General features: G+C 38.1%; 1 long non-coding RNA gene across 3 annotated transcripts in view; it reads right to left on the bottom strand.

Moving 5' to 3' along the window:
- Window positions 1-23,684, bottom strand: part of LOC140532807 (uncharacterized) — a 124,883-nt gene that overhangs the window by 80,661 nt on the left and 20,538 nt on the right. The window contains exons 4-7 of one of the 3 annotated variants that reach the window (XR_011976670.1): window positions 15,329-15,508; window positions 10,255-10,435; window positions 7,591-7,759; window positions 1,144-7,473 (exon numbers count right to left, since the gene is read on the bottom strand). This is a non-coding gene — a long non-coding RNA (uncharacterized lncRNA). Of the gene's footprint in view, window positions 1-1,143; window positions 7,474-7,590; window positions 10,436-15,328; window positions 15,509-23,684 lie in introns of those variants that run through there. The other 2 variants (XR_011976669.1, XR_011976671.1) reach the window with 2 other exon arrangements.

The following is a 23,684-nucleotide window of genomic DNA, read 5'->3' as shown; positions in this document are numbered from 1 at the left end:
CTCAAGATGCAGTCCACTTCTTCATTTGTTTGTCTGCTTTTGCAGAGAGGTTGCCTGCATTCTACCAAAAGGACCACCAAGGTCAAAGAAGGCACTACTCTCTCTCTCTTACTGAAACCCACTATGAAAGCAGCTAACTTGTCCATAGGGTCATTATACTATGTTGATACAAAACCAGCAGTTTTATGTTCTCAAACTAAATGGACCTGGAAGATAAAGGTGATTTTAAGAAGAATTCTTACTAGCAATTAAAAAATAAAACAAACCAAAAACCTTATGCTGCTTACAAAGAAAACCATAACTAGCACAGGGAAAATGAGGTTTTACTCCAGAGCACTGGTTGAGGAAAGAGGAATTGGGTTTGCCATCTCCCTAGGAAACTGACCTTTACTTCTCTAAGATTATCAATGTCCCCACAGCTCACCTCATGGTTCTTGGGAGACACAAAGCACAACACCAATGTCCCTCTCCCCCAGTTCTTGGGGGTCTGGTCTGCTCACCCCCCCTACAATGCCTTTCCCCAAGGTGGGCCTGTCCTTATGTGCTGCTGTGCCACCCTTGACCTCCACTTTGCCGAGGGAAAACGCCTCAATTGTAGGTTTGATTAACTATGGCTCCGATTACTAGAATTCTGTGTTAGGAAGACACCCATTCTTATTCTTATTTCTCCAGTGCTCACAACATATCCCAGTATTATCTATGTTTATTTCATATACTGCGGACCCTCCCTAATTTCCTGTAAATTCAAATTAAAATCCCACCTTCTACAGAATGCCTTCCCCAACCCCTCATAATCCCAATGCATTCCCTCTATTAATTATTTCCTATATACCCTGTATACAGCTTACTTTGTTTGTATTTGTTTGCATGTTGTCTCCCCAATTAAACTGTAAGCTCCTCCAGGGCAGGGAGTGTCTTTTGTTTCTTTCTGTATTGCTAGAACTTAGCATAGTGCCTGGCATGTAGTAGGCACTTAATCAAAGTTTGTAGGTTGATTGATTTGACAGACATGGGTATTCCTTTCACCAACGCAGACTGCAACCTCTCTAAGCCTTTGTGACCAAAACTGTATCAACTCTCCCTCTCTTCCTCCCTCCCTCTCTCTCTCTTCCTCTCTCTCTCTCTCTCTCTCTCTCTCTCTCTCTCTCTCTCTCTCTCTCTCTCTCACACACACACACACACACACACACACACACACACACACAAATTAGTCTTTCTAAAATCTGTCCAGGTAGGTGCACTCATATCACCAGGAGAGTGTCACTGTCCAGGGAAGAACTAGCTTACCTTCTCTGTCTAACAGGGGCAGAGCTGAATCTTTTCAGTCCTTTCCTTTCTCCTCCTTTTCTCCAGTCACTGCCCTTTCCTCCTTACCTACTTTCTCTCTGGAAATTTAATTAGTTATACCATATTACAACAATCACCTTCTTTTAGGCCCTTAGGATCTACTTGATCCCTTTTTCTATTTTTTGAAGCTTATTAGAGCTCCCCTCTGAGATTATCTTTCATCTACTTTTTATGTGGATATGTATTTACATTTGTTTATAAATATATATTTACATATACTTACATATTCATAAATATAAATTTATGTTTTTATGTATTTACCTGGAATATGAGCTCCTTGTATATAGAGATTACTTTGACCTTTCTTTGCTTCCTTGATGCTTAGTATAGCTCTTAGCACAAAAGAAGTACTTAAATGCTTTTTGATTGCTGGTACTCCAAGAAGAGATGTTACATCCATATCCTGACCTTTGCTTAAGGTCTTTCATATTTGTTAAGATCCACTAGAGTTAGTGCAGCCACTAGTTTAGCCTTTAAAAACTCAGGGTCACCTCAATGTTACACTGCTGCATTACAAGAGGACTCCAGTGGAAGATGAAGATATCAAGGTGGGTAAATTAGGAAGACCAAATCAATCAATTCTCTTGATTAGTCTTTATTTCAAAAGAGCCTTTTCAGAGATATTTGCCAATTTTGGCAAACAAGAACTTTATTTAAACTTTAAAAATCACATCCTTGGAATGTTACAAATGAAAAACTACTACTCACAGTTAACAAGGCTGACTCTGGACTCTAACAAGTGAAATCGGCAATAAGAATTGAATGATCTGAGCTATGCTTGCAGCTATTATGTGAGAACAGAGACAAAATGGAAGCTTAGTTTGATCTACAGTTCCCATTTAAGGAAACCTAAAATTAGCCACAGTATATTTTGGGTATGGAATGTATCTCATAGACCACTGAGCAGGAATGTAATTAACTTTGGTACTTTGAGTGTAAAAGGACGTGTGATTGATGATGGGCTGGACAACAGAACTGAAAAATACAACTGTGTCACAGGCCCCTTATTCAATGTTACTTTTAATTTAATCACTGGTTTGTATCTGAATAAATGAGTAGCTTTTGTACTTAGTCATTTTGCCCAGTAAAACAGAGTGGAAATAAATGCACTAAAAGCATAGATCTGTAATTGATGTTAATAATTTAAAAGAGAAAAAAAATCAGTAGAGTGTTTGATATCTGTCCCATTCCTGTACATATTCAATCAATCAACACATATTTATTAGTGCCTACTATATGTCAGACACTGTGCTAGGCATCGTGGATATGACGTAATCAATGAAAACATTCCTACTCACAAAGTAGTTACTTCTAACTGGGAGAAACAACAAGGACATATTTAAGTATATAGATCCAGGGGTGGGAATTCACTGAGTCAGTCAATTAAATCCCCCACCTCCACTCAAAATAACTGTCAAGATGCTATGTCCTGATACTTTAACTTGACTTAAAAATATTTTTTATATTGAGCCAATCATAGGCTTTACAATAAGTACAAAAAAAAACCTTAAATGTCCTTGAGAGTCACTAGATAAATTAGCATTTTTTGCACAAGAATCATATTTGGAGTGACTGAGGAAATCTGATCATACCCTCTGTTAGCTATAAAATAGTGGGCCGATTTGGAAGTCGGAGATTTGAGCATCTTATAGATGTGTATGGAGGCCTTTAGTCTAACTTCTGAGATTAATGGAGGTTTAGGGGGAAGGAGAAGAGTCCTGTACCCAGCCTCTGCCTTGGTCTTGGTTTCCTCTCTCCCCACCCACATGACCATAGGAGTGCCTTATGAACCCTGGGACACCTGAGGATTTGGATATTTCATCAGTGTCCTAGTAATCTCCATGGGACAGCGGTAGCTAGATGTAGTATCTGGATTAAGAACCATGGATAGACTGGACACGATGAGGAAAGAGAGATGCAAAACCTAGCCGAAAAGTTATACTATACCTCAGGGAAATATTCTAAGGACTCCAGCAAAAGGTCTAACAGAAACTCTGAGTTCTATCCCTTTGACACATATTTTCTAACCTTGAGCTCACTTCCCCCTGGACTCTGTATGTATTGATGAAAAATTACATCACAGATTTGGGGGCAGATGTTTCTATCAACGTTCTTGTTACCCCACTCCAGCAAACAGCCCTTTCTAAAAAGCAAATTGTCTGTTTGACTAGATGTTATCAACCAATAATCCAAGGAGAGAGTACATTGGAGGGGCTTGTGTGTTACAGCATTAGAAAGACATTCTCCAACCCTTTAGAGCCTCCGCAAGAATCTGGGAGAAAAATGAAGCTCTGGGGACCTGACTCATCAACGTGAGAGTTGTAACGGTAGTTCCAGAGACAACACTATATGCAGAATAAATATTGAAAGAAATAGAATTACAAATAAATATATCATTGTTAAAAGTAATGTAGTCCGGAAGGGGAGGCACTAGCAACTGAGGTCAAGAAAGACTTCATGCATGGCTGCATTTTGAAAGAAGAGAGGCATTCAATGAGACAAACATAAAGAAGAAGTGTATTCCAGACATAAAGGTTGACCATATAAAGACACAAAGATAGGAGACGGAAGCCTTGAGTGTGAGGAACCAAGTGAAGATCAGTTTGACTAGAGAACCAAGTACAAGAGGAAGAATAATGCCCGAGAAGACTTGAAAGGCAGATTAAGGCAAGCTTGATCCACATTAGTGAAGACAGGTGGTATTTTGTTAACAATAGTTGAATAGAAGTAAATACTATTACACATTATATTCTAGGCTAAAGATAACATCCTTAGAGGAAAGAAAGAATTGAAGTTACATATAGTTTTTTTTTTGTATTTTTTTATTTTACTCTTAAATACAAAATGAGAAAAGAAAAATGGAAAAACATTGCTACATACACAGCAGACCAATATAAAAAAATAAACTTTCATTTCAAGAAAACCTTTATAATAAATACTGCTCAATTTTTTCAGAGCTGCCCAGCTCTCCTTTGCCTCCTCGTGGGTTTTCTTTTGTTCTCTGCTGTATACTTTTTACTTCACTTTCTCCCCTCCTTTCCCCCCCACCCCATAAAGAAGGGTACAGTTAAGCATAGAGATGTAGATAGATAGATACACACACATATACATAGATATATATATACACTCATACAAGACGTAGTATTAACTTTTATAATCTGTGCACTAACTAATATCAATTTTTAAAAAACCTGAGCCAGTTGGTGTTGACTTGATTTAGTTCAGTCTAATCAAATTAGATATAATGCTGGAAAACTGCTAAGCTGCTTTTCATTTAAATTATCCTTCATTTACATTATCTTTAGGTGGCTCAACTAGCTGAAATTCTATTTTACTATGTGACTAGGGGAGAGGAAAAGCCTTATATGTCTAAAAATGTATTTACTTGTTGCTTGGTTGCATACTTAACATTTTCTACAAACTTCCATATTATTTATATCTGATTTGGAACTCTGAACGTTATAGGAGATTACCTTAATGTAAGTTACAATCACATGTGGAATTTTTATGAAGGAAGGGGAAGTTAGCCCACAAAATGAATGTGTTAGACCTGAAAACTTACCAGCTGCCTCTGAGAACAAAATGCCAGATGAGCTCTGGACCCTCTTGATATTCCACTGTATTTTATTTTAATTTATCCAGACATTTATAAAAATTGTCTGCTTTATTTTCTAGCAGTCATTTTATTTATGTCTCTCAGCAGCAAGTGACTTGCAGTACCAGATCTGGCCTTTCTTCATCCAGAAAGCTAGAGTTTGGGGACAGACCTTGCAAATCAAAACCATCCTTACGTCAGAGTAATTTATTGACAGCAGGGCTCCCGAGGGACCAGGATATGACTACAATCGATCAAACCAGTTGGCTGGAAGCCCTTTGCTCTTTCCAGTACAAATAAAATGAAAGAGTGAATCTTCTCTTTCAAACATTAAAAGACATCATGTAATGCTCTGTGGCTTCTCCAAAGAATAAAGAGGTTAAAAAAAAAAAAAAAAACCTCAAGGAGTGGGGGAGGGGACTGTCAGGTTTTGGAAGGAAGGAAAAAAAACAAAAACTCTGGATTCAGTTGAAGAGGAAAAGAGTAATGAGGAACTTTTAATTAGAGTACTTCTTAAGTCCTCTAATCAAGAACTGTTATCTCCCTATGCTCCCTGTGACATCTTAGGCCTAATAGGAACTGTACCTGCTGCCTTGCTTCTGTTCCAATTTGAATTTCAGGGGGATGATAATCTTAAAGAATGAGACTTTGCCCTGTGTCCTGAGTCTGAAAACTGTAAACATCCATTCAGGCATGGATGGCTGTCCCCATCACCCTTTAAGAAATGGAACTGGAGCCTGCTCTGCACTATGTGAGCAGAAGACTCCAGTTCTTAGGCGAAGCCACATTGACAGGGTATCAAAGATTTGGGATTGAGGTTCTTCCCCTTTTTCTTTTTTCATGAACCCTTATGGCAGTCACTCTAGTGAAGATAAGAGATGCCTTCTCAGAAAAATGTTTTAAACTACATAAAGTAACATATAGGATGACATAAAAAAAGTAAATGAAAATAAAATGAAATTTCTCTCATCTGAGTTCATGGATCCCTTATTCATGGACCCACTGAGGCCTACTGGACCTCAATTAAGAACTCTTGATTTGGAGATCTAAGGGACCTTCTAACAGCCATTGTCAAGCTCAAATAGAAATAGAGCCCTGCAGGACACATATGGGCTTGGAAAACTGTATTATCTCTGTTGTACTGTAGGCAACTAGGTGGCTTAGGGGAGAGAGAGCTGCGCTGGAGTCAGGAAGACCTGAATTCAAATCTGACTTCAGATACTTCCTAGTTCTGTGATGCTGGGCAAGTCACTTAATCTCCATTTGCCTCAATTTCCTCATCTGGACTGGAAAAGAAAATGGCAAACTGCTTCAGTATCTTTGCCAAGAAAATCACATGGCAAGTATGGTCCATGGAATCATGAAGAGTCAGACACAACTATAAGATAACATCGTAATTTTATTTATTTCGTTAAACATGTCCCAGCTACATTTTAAACTGGTTCTTATTGCACTTGGGACTTTGACAGGTGGAGTGCAGCCAGTGGGCCATATGTTTGACCCTTCTGCCTTAGAGTCCCTCATTTTACAGGCAAGGAAACTGAGGCCCAGAAGTAATGTGCCCAAGGTCATGCAGGTAGTAAGTAGTAAAGCTGAGATTTGAACTCGGGCCTTCCTGACTCCAAGTTCAGAGCTCTATTCACTATGCAGACCTTTTATCTCTAATGAGATAGAAATCAGAGAAAGATCAGAATACCACCCATTCTGTCTCTCTGAGAGCTGAGTGGCATTTCCCGTCTTAACACTGAGCTTTCTTTTTTCTGTTGAGACATCTTTAATATTTTCCTTTGTCATCTCCTATTTGTCGTTTGGCAACACTCTTAGGTATCTTTGTTTGGCTTAAAAGAAAACTATTGATTCTTCTCAAGGCAGCTATAACTCCGTTTCAGCTGCGATAACAGCAAGTCCTGATATTTGGTATTCATATCCAGCCACCTGACATTTGGATTCAATTTGAATGTGGCATTGTAAATGTGGTAGAAGCTTATTACTGCACAACTCATTAGTGCCCAGATTCAGATTATGTTTCCTCAAACTCAACAACCTATAGTAAAAGCCTGATACAACCAGTTAGCTTATAAGAAATGCCGTGGGCCTAATCCCAACTAAAGTATTATAAACATATTCTGACATCTTCCAGGAGAATATGAGCTTCTGGGGGGCTGGGACAGTTTAATCTTTGTCTTAAAACCCCCAGGGCCTCGCTTGGAACCTGACACACAGTAGTTGCATAATAGAAACTTCCTGAATTGAACTGGATAATTTTTTTAAAAACCCACTGAATCATTGAAAAAATGTATGATTTTTGTCATACAGATAAGTACAGAAAGTTAGGAGAGTCCATTTCCACGGACCACAGGCAAACCTGAGTACCAAGACAAGCAGCCACAAGGTGATCAATACTTCATAATATAATAGTGAACACTTCCATGGTGTCTTAAGGTTTGCAAAGTCCTTTGTAGAGGTTATCTTATTTAATCCATCATCTCCCTCTGTCAAATACACTGCAGTTTAGTAATCATTTTCATTCTCTTAAAAAAAAGCCAAAAATCAGAATATTGAAATATATATAAATTATATACATGATATATATGTATTTTTAAAATAACACATTTCTAGAAAACTTTAAGCTTTGAAAAATGCCTTACCTCGTTTATTCATTTAATCCTTACGCCAACCTTGGAAGGTGGGTGCTATTATCATACCCATTTTACAGATGAAGGCAGCGAGGATGAAAGGTTAAGTGATTTTCCCGAGGCCACACAAATAGCAATAGTTTGAAGTCTTCCTGACTAGTTCAAGGCTTTTCCACAATAACTACAGAAAGGTAAATAAAAACAGTACTAAATGCTTCTGTACTCGAATTAAATGCTATGATCAATCTTGGCCCCAGAGAACAATTAGGAAAAGCCACTTCCTTGTTTTGATTGGAGAGGCCAGAAACTATGGCTACAGAGTATCATGTTTACTCTCAGATACTGTTGCAGTCTTGGTCAATTTTACTTGACTTTTATTTTGTTACAAAGGAAGGTTCTTTTTTGGGCTACAAGATATCTGATGATATTTCAGACATATTTCAGTCTTTGTTTCACTGTGTATACAACGTTAAAAAGATACACACACGTTTCCTTAACTGATTATTCACAGAAGCCTAGAATCTCAGAGCTGGAAGAGACCTCAGAAAGCATCTCAGACTACATATAACTGAATGAGAATTTCTCTGCCTCATCTTCAACATACTTTCATGTGAAGGCCTCAATTGAGTGGAAACCTACTCCTCCACATAACTCTTTCTGACTGCTAGAAAGTTTTTTCTTATATGGGGCTTAAATCTGCACCTCTGCCACATCCACCCATTGCAGGGGCCTTTCTTCTGCCATCCACATCCAAGTATAACAAGTCATCATCCTGCTTTCCTTCAAATAGTAACTAACTGGTCACAACTACCTTGAAAAAGCCCTCACTTGACCCTCCAGACAATGATCTCTGTTTCTCCTTTCTTTCGTTGTCAAATCTTCCTTATTAAAGAACTCAATTTCTATTATTTTTTCACCCAATCCTTGAAAAGCTGGTTCTACCCTTTCCTCTGATAGTAACTGGAGAATAACAATAAAAGAAAATGCTGAGGGTTAAGATCAGAACTTGAAAAACCATGTGAGGGAGGGAAAAGCTAATCATTAATTACATCCCTAAACAACCAGTTATGTGAAATGTTATTGTCAACTGTGCTACTTAGACTTATGGTGGGGGTGGAGAGGAAGCAGGGAACAGAAAGACCAGAGGATAACCCAAAAATCTTTTTAAAATAACAATTAAAAGGTTCTTCTCACTTAGTTACACATAGGTATATGAGTATATCTGGTATTTTGAGAATCACTTCAGACAACATAATAAAAACCAAACTAGGAAGACCTGACTCAGGATAAATTAGGAAAGTATCTGACTTCCCTATTTGAATACTTGCACAATTCTTTGCAGCAAAATGGTCTCTTATTTTAAAATTCTGTGAGTCTGGAAATGGAATTCTCTCAATAATGAATTCTATCTAGAAACAATTAACTAGCATTACCTCCTCTCAAACTTCCCTTACAGAAGAGATAAAGTAAATGTTTAGATCTCAAAAGAGTTACCCACATATGCAAAATAAAAGTAACTAGAATGTGAGCTATAAAATTATCAAGTAGCTCAAAGAAAGTAGAAGGGAATATGCATTTATTAAATGCTGACTGTGTGCCAGGCACTAAGCTAAATGCTTCAGAATTATTATTGTATTTAGTAAGGATATAATAAGAACTAAATAGGGAGTGGATTTTTTTAAATCTTAGAATCACAGAATAGAACATTGGAGCTAGAAGACCTTAGAAATCTAAGCTCCTCATTTCATAAATGAAGAAAACTGGGACCCAGACACCTGTCCAGAATCTTGCTTTTGAAACCAATGTAAATCTTCTTTCAAAACTATCCCTTGAAATTAGCGTGATGCATTGTCTATTTCTCATGCAATTCCATGAGTTTTAGAAATGTCCATGCGCCATATTTTTATTCCTTGCATTTTTACATTCATCCCTTGGCCATAGGTTATTGACAATTCACATTTATGATTTTGTTGTGAGTCTGAGACTGGTGGTGCAGTTGAATAAGGTAAATCCACCAGATGGGGCTGCTCAGGACCAGTCTAGTCTGTATGTACTTCACAGAAATAGAGGAGGGAAAAAAGATCATCCCTGTTTGCATTTGCAGCTGATCTGGGGGGAGGGGCAGGGTAGAGAAGGCAATTTGCACACATAGGATGGAATTAAGCTAAACTACATAAAGTTGTCTGGCATTTCTTTTAAATGTCCTTGATTTCCAAGTAACTATATTCTAATCAGAAGCCATCTTCCAGAGAGTTGTGAATGCAGATTAGAAGCTAATGAAAAGAAAACAGTGGAATGAAAGATCTGAGCTTTAGAGCTGAAACGACAAATAAAGCAATACCTTTTTGGTGTCTTACTGTCAGAACAATGCAGGAGCTGGGGGAAATGAAACAGCATTCTCTGGCAGACAGAAGAATTACTCATCCTGGGGAGGCCTTTTTTAGGACCAAAGGAAATACTCTTCTCAGAAACTCTGCAATCCCAGGTGATCCAGGTCTAGATTTTTCCTGGAGCTCATGGGGGAAAGAAACAGCTTCCCAGTCCCTTGTCATAAAGACGATGAGGGAGACTCAGAACAGTCACAGTCTGAATTACATGAATAAATGTGCAGCCTGTGCCTTTGCCCTAGAAAGAGACTATGTTCTATTGAAAGTCGAAGCCACGTAACTGACTTACCTCTAATCTTTGGTGACCGGGAAGCATCATCATCAACTTTCGAGCTCTCTCAGTGCTGATTAGTTTAGAAGAGCTAATTTCACAATATGAGCATCCTTAGCATCTTCTTCTTAGTAGCCTCCAAATGGAGGAACAATCCTCCAGAGAGGTGCAGTACCATAGGCTTTTGTCTGAAGATGACCTAAGATGCCAAAGAATCAATAAATGAATGACCACTGCTGTACCCTCTGTCCACCTCTGTGTAATTATTGTTGTTTTCCTAGAATGTCACAAAGGTGGTCCAAGGAAATTCCTTACTGTCCCTGGAAGAACCAAAATATCCACTCTGAAAGGGGGAGGGAGGAAAGGTGAAAGTAGGAATTTTCAGGGCCCTATAAAAGTGCCCTGGGACAAAGCTCTGGTTGACCGCACCCCAGTTACAACTCTTCCTGTCTCTGAAAGAATAATTATTAAACCACTTTTCAATGAACAGACATGCTTCTGAAAGAAAAATGTGGGTTTTCCAGGGAATTTTGGATCTAGAAGGAAGCTTAATTACCTAGTCAAATGTCTTCAGGAATTACAGGTAAGTGGTGTTCAGACAGAGACAGCTGCTTGCCCAAAGTCATTCCGGTCAGTGAGGGAGAGAACTTGTCCGATTCCTAACCCAGTGTCCCACTGTGCTCATAAAACCACATCACCAGCCACTCTAGTAACTATCTGAACTCCTCAACTGCACAAATCAGAGACCCCCTGTAAATAGCACCAAGGTACACAGTATTATGTACCATGAAGAACACAAGACAAACGTTTAGAAATACATACTAATATACCCATGAGGTTTTTATAATTTGATATTGTGGAATTCAAAGGAAGGCATAGTTCTAATCAATCTTCTAATCTCTTTAAGAAACATGACTCAGAGGGCAGCTAGGTGACACCATGGATAGAGTACCTGGCTAGAGTAAGCAACACCTGAGTTCAAATCCAGCCTCAGATACTTCATAGTTATGTGACTCTGGGCAAGTCATCAAACCCCAATTGCCTCAACAACAACAACAACAACAACAAAAGAGCATGATTCAGTGGGGAAAAGGTGCTTGATTTGGAACCAGAGCATCTGGGTTCAAGTCCTGCTTCTGTCACTTATTACCTATGTGTGACCTTGGACAAATCACCTGGGCTTTCAGGACTCAGTTTCCTCATTAGTAAAATTAGTAAAATTTCATTTATTTGTTGTTGTCATTTTTTATTATTACAAAGGGATACTTATTTTGAAGAAAAAGCAAGAACAGAATTATAAACATTTCCTCTAACACCTGGGGACACGCTGGGCTCAGATTTAATGTAGTTGTTTCTACGTGGCATAGATGTCATCAAGTTCAGTCCAAAATCTCTGATGGATGAGTTAGTCCCATTTGGAATTTGCTTGGCAAAAAATACTGAAGTGGTTTGTTATTTCCTTCTCTAGTTCATTTTACAGATAAAGAAACTGAGGCAAAAAGAGTTGAGTAACTTGTCCAGTTAGTAAGTGTCTGAGGTCATATTTGAATTCACGAAGTTGAGTCTGCCTGACTCCAGATCCAGAACTCTATCCGCTCTACTACCCAACTGCCCTGCAGCTGTGTGACCTATATAAGTCATTTAATCTCTGTCTCAGTTTCCTCACCTGTAAAATGGGGGTAATAATAGTATATACCTCCCAAGGTTGTTATGATGATCAAATGAGGTAATGCTTGTATAGTATTTTGCAAATTAAAATGCCATATAAATTAAATTAAAAGACTATATAAGTGCCAGTTATCATCATCATTATTATTGAGAAAGATCAAGAAGGAAGGAAAAACTAGAGGAAAGAATATCAAACTCTGAGAGGAGGAGAAATGGAAGAGAAAAGAAAGAAGGAAAAATGCTGTGGGAAAGGGTACTTGAGCATACGTTGGGGGGAAATGCATTGAGTGGGACTCAAAGTCTAAGCAAGGCTTGATCTTTCCCCAGCACCAACACTCAAAGGAATGTCTATCCCTCTACTGCCACCTTCAGGACATTCAGAATTCCATTTCCAGTTTAACTATTTGCTTTTATTAAGTTATATTTTATTTTATTTATTATTATTATTAAGCCTTCTTGTTTCGCAGACCCCCTGGCAGTAAGTATGGCAAATCCAATGAAGCCTTCCCAGAATTACATTTTAAATATGCAAAATCAAATACATAGAATTACAAAGAAAATCAATTCTAGTGACATACAGTTATCAAAATATTGGGGTGAAAACAAGATCAGAGACCCCAGATTAATAACCCCCTACGTCTAAATTCTAAAGGCACATATAACCCATTCCCATGAGTTTTCCTTCCATATCCTAGTTATAACAAGAGCCAATGAGAATTCTTCAAGGCATAAAATCAGAGGAGGTTGGGCTGAGATTAAGGGACTGAATTTGAGAGGAAGAAGGCAAGAGAACAGAGGAACCCAAGGACACAAATTTAAACTCCTTGCAAACAGGGATTGTTTCATTTATTGGATGTGTATTCTCAGTGTTTTGCACAATGTCTGGCTCATAAAAGGTACTTAATAAATGTTTGTTGATTTGGTTAATTGATTGAATTTGAGGATGTGTCATTGCACTATAAGCCATGGGACAAGGGACAAGAACATTTGGAGAACCTCACCAATCTATGAACCTTTGCATTTGGACTCTACTTTGGGCATCCTCCATAACACTGATAAAGAATTTTTGGTGGGTATTTGTCTCCCTGTTTTATACCTCACTTGATATCAATAACTGGAGGATTATTAAAATTATATCTATTGTTGCATTTGTCAAGGAATCTTGTATGTTTTTAACATAGATGCAGGGGGGATTTGTTTTTCCTTTATCTCTCAGCAAACTGATATAATCACAGAAAGTAAGGAGTAACGTAATTTTTGTTGTTGAGTTGTTTCAATCATGACTAACTCTTTGTGACCCCATTTTGGGGTTTTCTGGATAACAGAGGAGATGGTGTTAATCTGTTAACCTAGTACAAAGTCTTACTAACACCTGGTATGTCTATAGATAAACAAAATGACTTCCTTATCTCAGTTCTTTAACATTTTTATTCTGAGGTACTATCACATTTTCCCCATTTTTAATCTAACTTTTAAGGCCTCTTCGTCTCAATTTGGGGATAAGGTACTCTTGTCTGTAGTTGCTTCTTTTTGAATTTTGTGGAGTTTAAAAAAAAAAGCATCTTATCATGCAATACATATGTCCTGCTTCCTTCATGACTCTTTATCTCATATACACACATAGGTCCACAAGACTACTAATTTCCACTTCAAAAACTGGTAAATTCCATGCAAAATTCTTAAAAATTCTGCCTTTTAGCAAGGAAGTTAAACAAAGTAATCTGCAAAATATTTTTTTAGTCTCAGCCCAAAACCTAGCCCTACCTACTCACTAATTACTAGTCCACTAAGCAGGAATTAATAGACAGAGGTTGGAGCAGTGGCAATAGGTATGTCTTTATACCTTCTTGTATTCTGCCACAATTTATACTGTTTTACAAAATTTATGAGATTTTTCTGATACCCCTTGACATTCCATTGGGGCTTCTTGATCACAGTTTGGGTCCATGGAGCCATAAAAGAGATCTCACCTCAACCAAGTGAGAATGGTAGAATTCCTCTGTTAACTCCCTCTCATGGATTGATGATTCTGGGCTCCTTGATAATTCCCCCAAGAAACCTGAGCCACTCTCAGGAATATGGTAGATAATAGCTCCAGGATTTGTTTAATTTGGTTCACACTGATTTTTTTTTTTTAATTGAAGAGGTGTTTTTCCAAAGCAAAGACTTGAAATGATTTAGGACTAATCTTAATTGGAGATGGCAAAGATACTTGGATGCTCTGGATACAGTCAGAAGATATGAATTTGAGAATCTCTGTGCTTCAGGCAGGCCAATTAACTTCACTGGGTCCCAATATCTTGTCTATAAAATAAGGAGCTTGAATCAGTTGACTTCTAAGGTCCCTTGGGATCTTATATATTTCTTTGATTCCATAGTACATGCTAATGGAGCTTGGAATAAAGGGAGTACCCTTGAGATAGGGTGACTTGGAGGGAAGGCACCACCCATAGTATCCTCATTCTATCTCTTCATAATTCATGGGCTTTATGTAGTTTTCATGCTAGCATTTAATAGATGACCTCTTCTATTTTCCTGACAAGTCAACCTTGAGCAGCAAAATAGTTTATTTTCCCAGACTGTAATACAGGACTAAAATGGTAAGATCTGTATCCCACCCATGTTCTTTATTCCTTCTCACTCTCCTCACATTCTCAGCAATCCAAATGGATTTCATTCATACTATGATATAAACTAAGATACTATCATACTATGATGTAAGTTCAAATTATCATACTATGATAGAAGTTCCCATTAAACTAGTTCATCATTAGATAATATCTTAGAGAGATATTCTTGATGGACCATAAATTGGGACCAAAATTAGAGAGTAGACCAGATCGTATTTAGGAAATCAATGACACCAAACTCTTCCTTAAAATAAAACCTGTGTTTTTAATGGGGAGCACTCCCTTAACTGGCTACTTGAACTGAGATGCTGGTGTCCACAGAAGGTGGCTGACTATTACTCTTTTCAGGGTTCTATGGATAACCATAAAGGTGAGTCTTTTAAAACCATAGCTCCTAAGTTCTCTCCTGTGTGTTTCCCTTTAACATCAGTCAGCCAGGCTTCAATCAGCTTTTAGAAAGGATGTTTATGGTATAGCAAGAACAGTTGATACAAAACATTACCTCCAAACCAGGAACATACTTTCTCCTTGTACACAAGGACTAGGGAAAGGGAGCACAAACATAAAGTTAAAATTGTAGTGAGGCACATATACATATCATACGAGTGGCCAAAGAGGTACCTCCTAACTCCTGTTCCTGGAAATCTTTCCCCCCTTCGTAAAATCTTCATGAAGTTAGCCTTGCACATAGATTTCTCCTGGCTCAGACTTCTCTACTGAGCTTGCTCCTGAAGGGCACAGCACTCCAAAGAACAGGCAGCTCGGCTGCCTCCCAGCAGTCTCTGCAGACTCACCAGATGAGTGTCCGATTATGTCCCATGACAATATTGCTGCTTGATCCTGCTCCAACTTGTGTGTCTGCTGCTACCACCTCTGGTAGACTCTGCTAATGACTCTGATTGACGGTGAGAAACCTCTGGATCTCCCAAACTCCCTGTAACATCTAGGAGCTCTCATCTCCAAATGTTCATCACCTAAGATGAGAATTGAATAAACACAAAAGAAAGAAGGGTGCTATGTGCCCATGGGCACAGCATGGGTAGGTGGGGGGAATGTGGCCAGCTGCCTCTCTCCCACCCAGGAACTCAAAATACTTGAAGCTATCAGGGAAAGAAACTGAGAGATGGGTAGGCCAAATGTTTTATATGCATACTCCATTCCAGCTCAGCAACTCCTGAGTCATCAGTTCTTCCAGCTCTGCAGCCAATTAGAAGACTTTATCCTCATATGGTACCAACCTCTGAGTCACTCATGTCTGGAAACTGGTTCACCAAACTTTCCACATGGTTATATTGGAAACTGTCAGACAATGTCTGCACATGTCCTAAGGACTGAACCCTCATTGGACAGTTCTTCTCACTGTATTAACACTAATATTCTACTGGTGATGCTCTCTGACAAAAAGGCATGAATACCAGAGTCTCTGAAGAATTAAGATTGTAGGTCATCTAAAAGACAAAGGGGAGGAGCAAGCATGTGACCATGAGTTGCCTATAACTTAATACCAGTAAAGAATCATGCAGAAGTATAGCTAGCATTTTTATGGTGTCCTAAGAGTTACAAACCACTTCACAAAATATCTCATTTTATCTTCCTAGAAACTCTGGGAGACAGGTTCTATTATTATCCCCATTTTACAGATGGAGAAACTGAAGCAAAAGGTGGTTAAGTGGCCTTCCCAGGATCACACAGCTACTAAGTGTCTGAGCCTGGATTGAAACTGGATGTAAGTCCAGCACTCTATCTACTGTACCACTGAGCTGCCTGAAGCAATATAAAAAATAAAAGTTTCAGAGAAATGATCAAGAAAGGTGTTGTGATATACAACAAATGAACAGTCTTGCATTTCAATGGTATCTAGGCAAAGTCAAGAGAGTGAGAAGGCCACTATCATACTGGGTGGGCCACCAGAGAGGATTTCCAGGAGGACATGTACAAGAGTCACATGAAATGAAAAGCTACACATACATATGCCATAATATGGATCATGAACTGTACCAATGGAGCGGGCATCCACATCACCAAGGTCAAAGGTCTACTGAAGTATTTAAATATTGGTGGACAGACTTAAAAATAACCAAAGGAGGACAAGCAGGAAGATCAGTGGTCTTTGGATCAGTTGAAGGCTAGGACAGCTAGTCTGGAGACAAGAATGTTTTGGGGGATCTGAGAATGACCTTCAATCAGGTCAAGAGCAATCCTATGGAAGAAGGATTATTGTCCTTCTGTTTGTAGCTGGAAGGCACAAGGAGGAGCAATGGAGAAGAAACTACAGAGAAACAGATTTATGTTTAATGTAAGAAGAAGATAGGTATGCCCATGCAAAATATGTACAGGTCCATGTGGCTTGTCTAAACGCATAAACATGGCTCACAGATGCATCAATAGATATTTCTGGAATCTCATGCATCCCTGTCCAAGGGACAGTGCAATTTCTGCCTTGATGGAGGGAAGCAGAGTCTCCCCACAATTAGTCACTTGCTCATTCCCTCACCTATTTCCAAGAGAGATCAAATTATGTCTGGCTCCTCAAATACTTCTGGTCTAACCTAGGGGTACAGATCTATTTCAGAAAGAAAGTCCTTCCCTAGTCACTTTTAAGATAAGTAGACCTTGGCTTAGACTTTCCAGCTTAGCTTCTTCCCGGCCAAATACTAAGTATTCAAAAGATTATCAAAATTTGGAAATAAAGAGCAAAACCGTTGCTCGAAGCAAACTATAGACAAAAGTTGGAGACATTATGTTGATAAATAATAACAAGAGTGAGTGAGCTCTTTTTCTGGGAGCAAGATGAAGTCTCATCTCAAACCAAGAGCGGGGTCCCAATCTAACCCACAGAAGGTCTATTTTAGCATTCTCTGGGGAGACAAGCTGGAAATCAGGGATATGTTTAAGGAGTCATCTTCCCTCATGTTTGCTCTCTCTTTCTCCCCAAAGAGTTTGTGGGAACTAAACATATATCTCTCCCAAGAGTCTCTGCCATTAACTCCATCCCTGACAGAGATCTGCAGCATCATGCTGCACTTAATGAAGAGTCATATCTCTTTCCACATACACAGCCATGTTGTGAAACACCCCTGGTTTGGTTGGAATCCAAGTTACATAAGGAAAAACTTCCTGTCCATTAGAGTTTTCCAAAGGTAAAATGAGCTGCTTTGAGATGCAGTGGATTCCCCCTCACTAGACATCTTCAAGTAAAGATTGAATGGATATTTGGAGGGTGTGTTTTTGTGTTTCTTGTTTAGATATGAAGAGACTAAATGATCTTTAGGGTCCCTACTCATGCCAAGATTCTGCAAACTTATGTTCCTCTCGTATCTCTATTTTCCCCCTTTTATATTTAAATATATAATTAGACATTTTTAAAAACCAAATAAAGGACTTTATATTTAATCTGGACTACTGTTCTTGGTGTTGGGATTATTTTGATATAAATTCATTTATCCAACTCCCTCAGTTTTGACAAACATGTCAACTATCCTTCGTCCAAGTAACTAATGAAAACATTGAACAGTGAATGATGAAGGGAAGATTCCTAGCATTTCTCACCAGATAACTCCTCCAGTTTCATAGGACTCTATTATATTTCTTGAGACAGCTAGGTGGCTCAGTGGATAGGATTCTGAGTTTGGAGTCAGGAAGACCTGAGTTCAAATCCCATCTCAGATACTTTCTAGCTGTGTGACCCTGGGCAAGCCACTTAACCCTGTTTGCCTCAGTTTCCTCATCTAAAAAGTGAGCTGGAAGAGGAAGTGATGGACCACTCCAGTATCTCTCTTTCTCTCTCTCATAGATTACATGAAAAATAATACTAATAACTCCGGAAACTATCACCGATACCACCAACAGCAAATGCCAACAACCCAGTTAGACTAGAGCAGCAAAGCATTTTGAAGGAGAGACAAGGGATAAGAGACACATACCAGAGGTTCAATCTACCATCACATCCCCACCCTTATATAAAAATTAGATGTATTTTACTTGGTCCCAAAGAAAACAACTAGGAGTAACAGATTAAAATTTCAGGTGGGCATAGATGTAAGGAAAAACTGCTCTAACAATTCAAGTTGAGTAAGTGGAAGGGGTTGCTTCATAAAGCAATGAATCCTCCATCACTGTTGGTCTTCAGGCAAAAACTACATGACCACTCACTAAAAATATTGTGGAAGAAATTCCTGCTCAAGTATGGTTCCTTTGCTCCCCAAATCCTCTGAGCTACTGTCAAAAGTATGTTAGATAAAATTACAGGATCAAAATAATTTACAAATAAAATAGACATTTCCTCAAAGCATAAATATAAAATGAACTAAAACTAACTCTAAAGAAACCATTAATGGAGACATTGGACCGTGAACTCCTTAAGGGCAAACACTGTCTTTAGCCTTCTTTTGGATCTCCAGTGCTTAGCACAGTGCCTGAGACATAGTAGGTACTAAAGAAATGTTTATGATTGATTGAGTCTGATATAGAAAATGGCCAAGAGCAAGGGTTCTTCATCTGAATTCTGTGAATTTGGAGTTTTAAAAAATATTTCCGTAACTACATTGCAATATTAATTGGTTTGCTTTGTAATTCTATTTATACATTTAAACACATTATTTTGAGGTATCCATCAGCTTCATTTCACTGTTGAAAGAAGTCACTAAAAAAATAAAAATAAGAAGGCTAAGAACCCTTGACCTCGAGAGAATTTACTGCCCCTAACATTCCTGCTCAGTTTCTGAACATTATATGGGTAGCCCTTCATGCCACTTATTAAATATATATGAACTGTCTCTTCACACAGTTTCCTCCTAAGATAAGCAGACTTATAGCAGCTTCCATAAGAGTTAATTTTCTAAAAGCACAGTGTAGCAAAGTGTTGTATTTTGCTGCATGAGTAAAATGAGCATTGTAGAGAAAAATAAAATAATTAATAATTAAGACACCCTTAGAGTTAAAATTATTTGCAAACAAAATAAAATCAGACAGAGATTATACACTTAATGAGGGAGCCCTTTGTGTGCCATTAAGCTTCATGTCCAGTTAATGAAGAACAATGGGACAAATTGTTGCTAATAGGAAGTAATTCATGAATACTAGCCTCTAAATACTGTTAGAATGTCTGTTCCATTCCAATCTTTGTGTTCTATTTTAGTTCTTAAAAGGGCACATTTTTTCACACAGAAAGCTTGCATGACAAAGACTGGAATTTTTCTAATTCAGATGTGGGTGTATTTATCTGTTGACCCAGATAAGTAGTTCAGAAGATAATAAGCAGAACTCTAAAATGCCAAAAGGTTAGCCAAGAACTCACAGTAGGTGTTCGGGCAAACTCGGGGAATGAATGAAAGTCTATTCGCGAAAAAGCAAGAAGCTTTCCTGACAACAATGTTTAATAGATGCCAGATCCTGGATCAGCTTCACTTATGTTCCCTGAACAAGTTCACACCAAACTTCACAATTACACAGCCTTTGCACAAGATTTAAACTACTCCCATTATCATGAAACCGGACCAGCAAGAACTATAATTGACTCATGCTCTGGGAGATGTTTCTTTGAGTTTTAAAAGAATTGTAAACATGCATGTTCCTTAACAGGAGATGTTATTTGTACATTTAAACACATTATTCTGAGGTGTCCATCAGCTTCAATTTCAAACTGGAACAATTTCAAACTTTGTTTTGGTGCTGAACCCTGAATTACTTTAACCACATTTTGGTGATATAGTTCCTCGTAGCAAAAAAATACCTTGAGAAGAGGCCTTATAGATATTTTCTACCCATGATGATTTGGAAATTGATTGTACTTTACATTGGACAATTTTATATGAATATGCTTTTGGAATTTCTTGACTCCAGGATTTCTACCAGGATTGTACCATTCTCTCGAACTAAGGTAAAACCATCAAGGAAGGATAAATGTTAATATTCTATGGGAATCCCCCTATATATTTTGTTAATTTTATTATGACTAAAACTACTCCTGCCACTGCATCATTCTGATAGAGTACATTTTAATTTAATTTTTTTCTTCTTACATCTTTTTGGAAGCAAAGAAAGTGCAGCTTAAAGAGTACTCGTAAAAAAAAAAGAAGAGTACTTGTTCTATAATCAGAGAACCTAGATGCAGATCATTCCTCTCCCATTTACTACCTATGTGACCTTGGTCCAGTCATTTAACTTCCCTGAGCATCAGTTTGCTCACCTGTAAAATTAGTATATCAGACTAGATCACCTCCAGATCTATGATCCAGTGAATTACAATTCCCTTGGTGTAGGAAAACCCCAGGGTAGAAACTGCCTTCACCAATATAGAACATCAAGTCCTTTGTAACATGTAGACTTAGAGACATTCATGGGGCACTAAGTCCTAAATCAATTTGCCCAAAGTCGCATAACTAGTATGTGTGGGAGATCTGAACCCAGGTCTTGTGGATTCCAACGTTAATTCCCTTTCCTCAACACCAATAGCATCAAACTCAGATGGGAATGAAGGCCATTAAACCATGCATAAGGATCCCTGCTGGACCAGCCAGATGCCGTAAGAGAGAGCAACAAAATTCTAGTCTGAAGTCTGGTCAATAGCAAATGTTATTTGATATCATCAGTAATTGTTTACTACAGGAGAGTTCTAGGAAATTATTCCTTGGCTTATCCTCATCGTCCTGATAGAATTCATACTCTGTTTACTGACTTAGAAAGCCACACATTAACATTATCTGTGTTCTACTGTATTTTCATTTATTTTTTAAAAATATATTTCCCAATTAATTTTAATCTGGTTCAGGTCTCACTCAGGAGTATTACCCCAGAAATGTGGCTCACTAACTGCATATTTGACATGTCTGCTCTACATCATATAAAATGATTTGGGACACATGAAAATAATTTTATTTACATTCATTCAAAATTTTTATTTTTATTCATTTTGTGTTCATTCATTTGTTCATTAAGCAAGTTGAGCACTTACTATGTGCTATACTAGCTATACAGAGAACACAAAGAAATATTCTTTAAGGAGTTTAATATTCCCTTCCTCAAAAGCAAATCTCAGAGCTACCTCAATTCATTACATCCTGATTGGGAATGTGAGGATGTTCACAAGTTGACTGCCAAAAAGAAGTAGGTAGCAAGCCTTCCTTTCCCATCGTTAGTCTTTAACACACATGATCTCATTTAATTCAGACCAAATGTTTCCCTGGTCAGTGCTTGATTGTATCTTTGCTGTTTGGTCAGCCACAGGCTTTCCTCTATTGGGTACTTTGTGATCTCTGGAATACATCAAAACCCACTTCATGATCACAGTCATCTCTAAGTCCCACACTAGTCGTTTTCCTTCTGTGCCCTCTTCTCCACAGTTGCTAAGCAAGTCCCTAATAAACTTCATGAAGCAGGACAGCCAGATGCTATGAGAGAAAGCTACAAAACCCTGGCCTGAAGTCTGGCCAATACCAGGCTTTATTAGACAACAATCGCATCAGTGGTTGTTGGCTACCAGAGAGTTCTGGGAAATTATTTCTTAGACTTGGCTCATCCTCATCATACCCTGCCTGGATAGGATGCAATACAAACTCTGTACTTCCATAAAGTCTTATATAGTCTGAGATTTTCCTGATTAATTAACTTAAATTCAAGGGGTGGGGAGGGGGCCAAAATGGAGAACAGAGAACGGTCAACATTAAATGTCACAGCAAACCTTCAAAGTTGGGCAGGTCTAGACCTAACTGTACAACCAGCAAGCTGTGTAAGCTCAGGCAAGTTATTCTCTGGGCCTCAGTTTCTTCACTTATAAAATATAACAGCATAATATAACATATATAATATGGTAATATAATTAATTAATAATAATAAGATAACAATAATATAACAGCATTGATAATTCTATCAATTAGCAGATTTGAACTGAACCTCTTCAAATATTCTACTGCAAACCTACAGGGTTAAAAGAATTAGGTTTTTTTAAAGGACAGTATGATAATGAGCATTATTGTTACATAAACGCACCTGTAAGCTTCAATCTATAGGACTGAGATTTCATTAAAACAAAATCTTTATCAACTACTCTAAGTGCTAGGGGAGATACCTCCATATACATTTCTTAAAGGGCACCTTAAAAATTTGTGGAGAGACAGAGACAGAAAGAATTAATTAAATGACCTGTAATGTCTCCTCTAGTTCTTACAGAGGGATAAAAGGAAGAGTGCCAGACTTAGAGTTGTCAAAGACCTGGGTTCAAATCCCACTTCTGACATTTATTAGTCATTTAACTTCTCTGAGACTTAATTTCCATAGCTGTAAAATGAGAATAGTAATACACGTGGTAACTTCATAATGTTGTAAGACTCAAATAAGTTAATACATGTAAAGTGCTTTGAAACCTTAAAGTGATACATAAATTTCAATTATAATTTTTACTGTATCAGGCACCCATTAGATTCTGCTGTCTATCTCTGAAGACCAGTGAACGTACATGACAGTTGAAAGACAAAGCACTGGTTGGTTGAACAATAGCAGTTTCTATCTACTCATTCTGAGTGGCTTTGTGGTTTTTCTCATGTACAAAAGAGGCATTCATGATCTTAGAGGAAAGAGCAAAAAAACCAATAAAATTGACTTGTTGTCCAGATCAGTCTGACCATACTTTTAAAAAATAAAAAAGCAAAATGTCTTCCCAGGACTGACTTTAAGAACTTAATGAAGAAAAATGTAATTAACTCTCTTGCCTCTAACTACACTCCACATTTTGAGTTGAAGAGAAGAAATACAATTAGATAATATGTGACAGAATGCATTGCTACATTGGTCTGTATGATCATAGTACTACAGATGTTGAGCCCAAAAATGCCTTAGCCCTACAACTTCATTGCATGGATGAGGAAACTGAAAGCTTAGAGAGGTTAAGTCATTTGTCCAAGCTCACAAAGCTAGTTAGTTGTGTAGCCAGGGATCACACAGCTAGTTAGCAGCAAAGTCGGTATTTGAACTCAGGTATTCTGGTTCCCAAACCAATGCTGTTTCCACTGTATGTCACTGTCTCCCATTAATAGCTTTTGATCTGGACTGGAAAAGGCTTTATAGACCATCCAATCCAATTCTCTCACTATCCTAATAAGGAAACTGAGGCTCAGAGAGGTTGTAATATAGTTAGTGACAGAGCTGAGATTTGAA

Source organism: Notamacropus eugenii, chromosome 3, assembly GCF_028372415.1.
Source record: "Notamacropus eugenii isolate mMacEug1 chromosome 3, mMacEug1.pri_v2, whole genome shotgun sequence".
Lineage (NCBI taxonomy): Eukaryota > Metazoa > Chordata > Mammalia > Diprotodontia > Macropodidae > Notamacropus > Notamacropus eugenii.
This window is presented reverse-complemented; position numbering and strand designations above follow the sequence as displayed.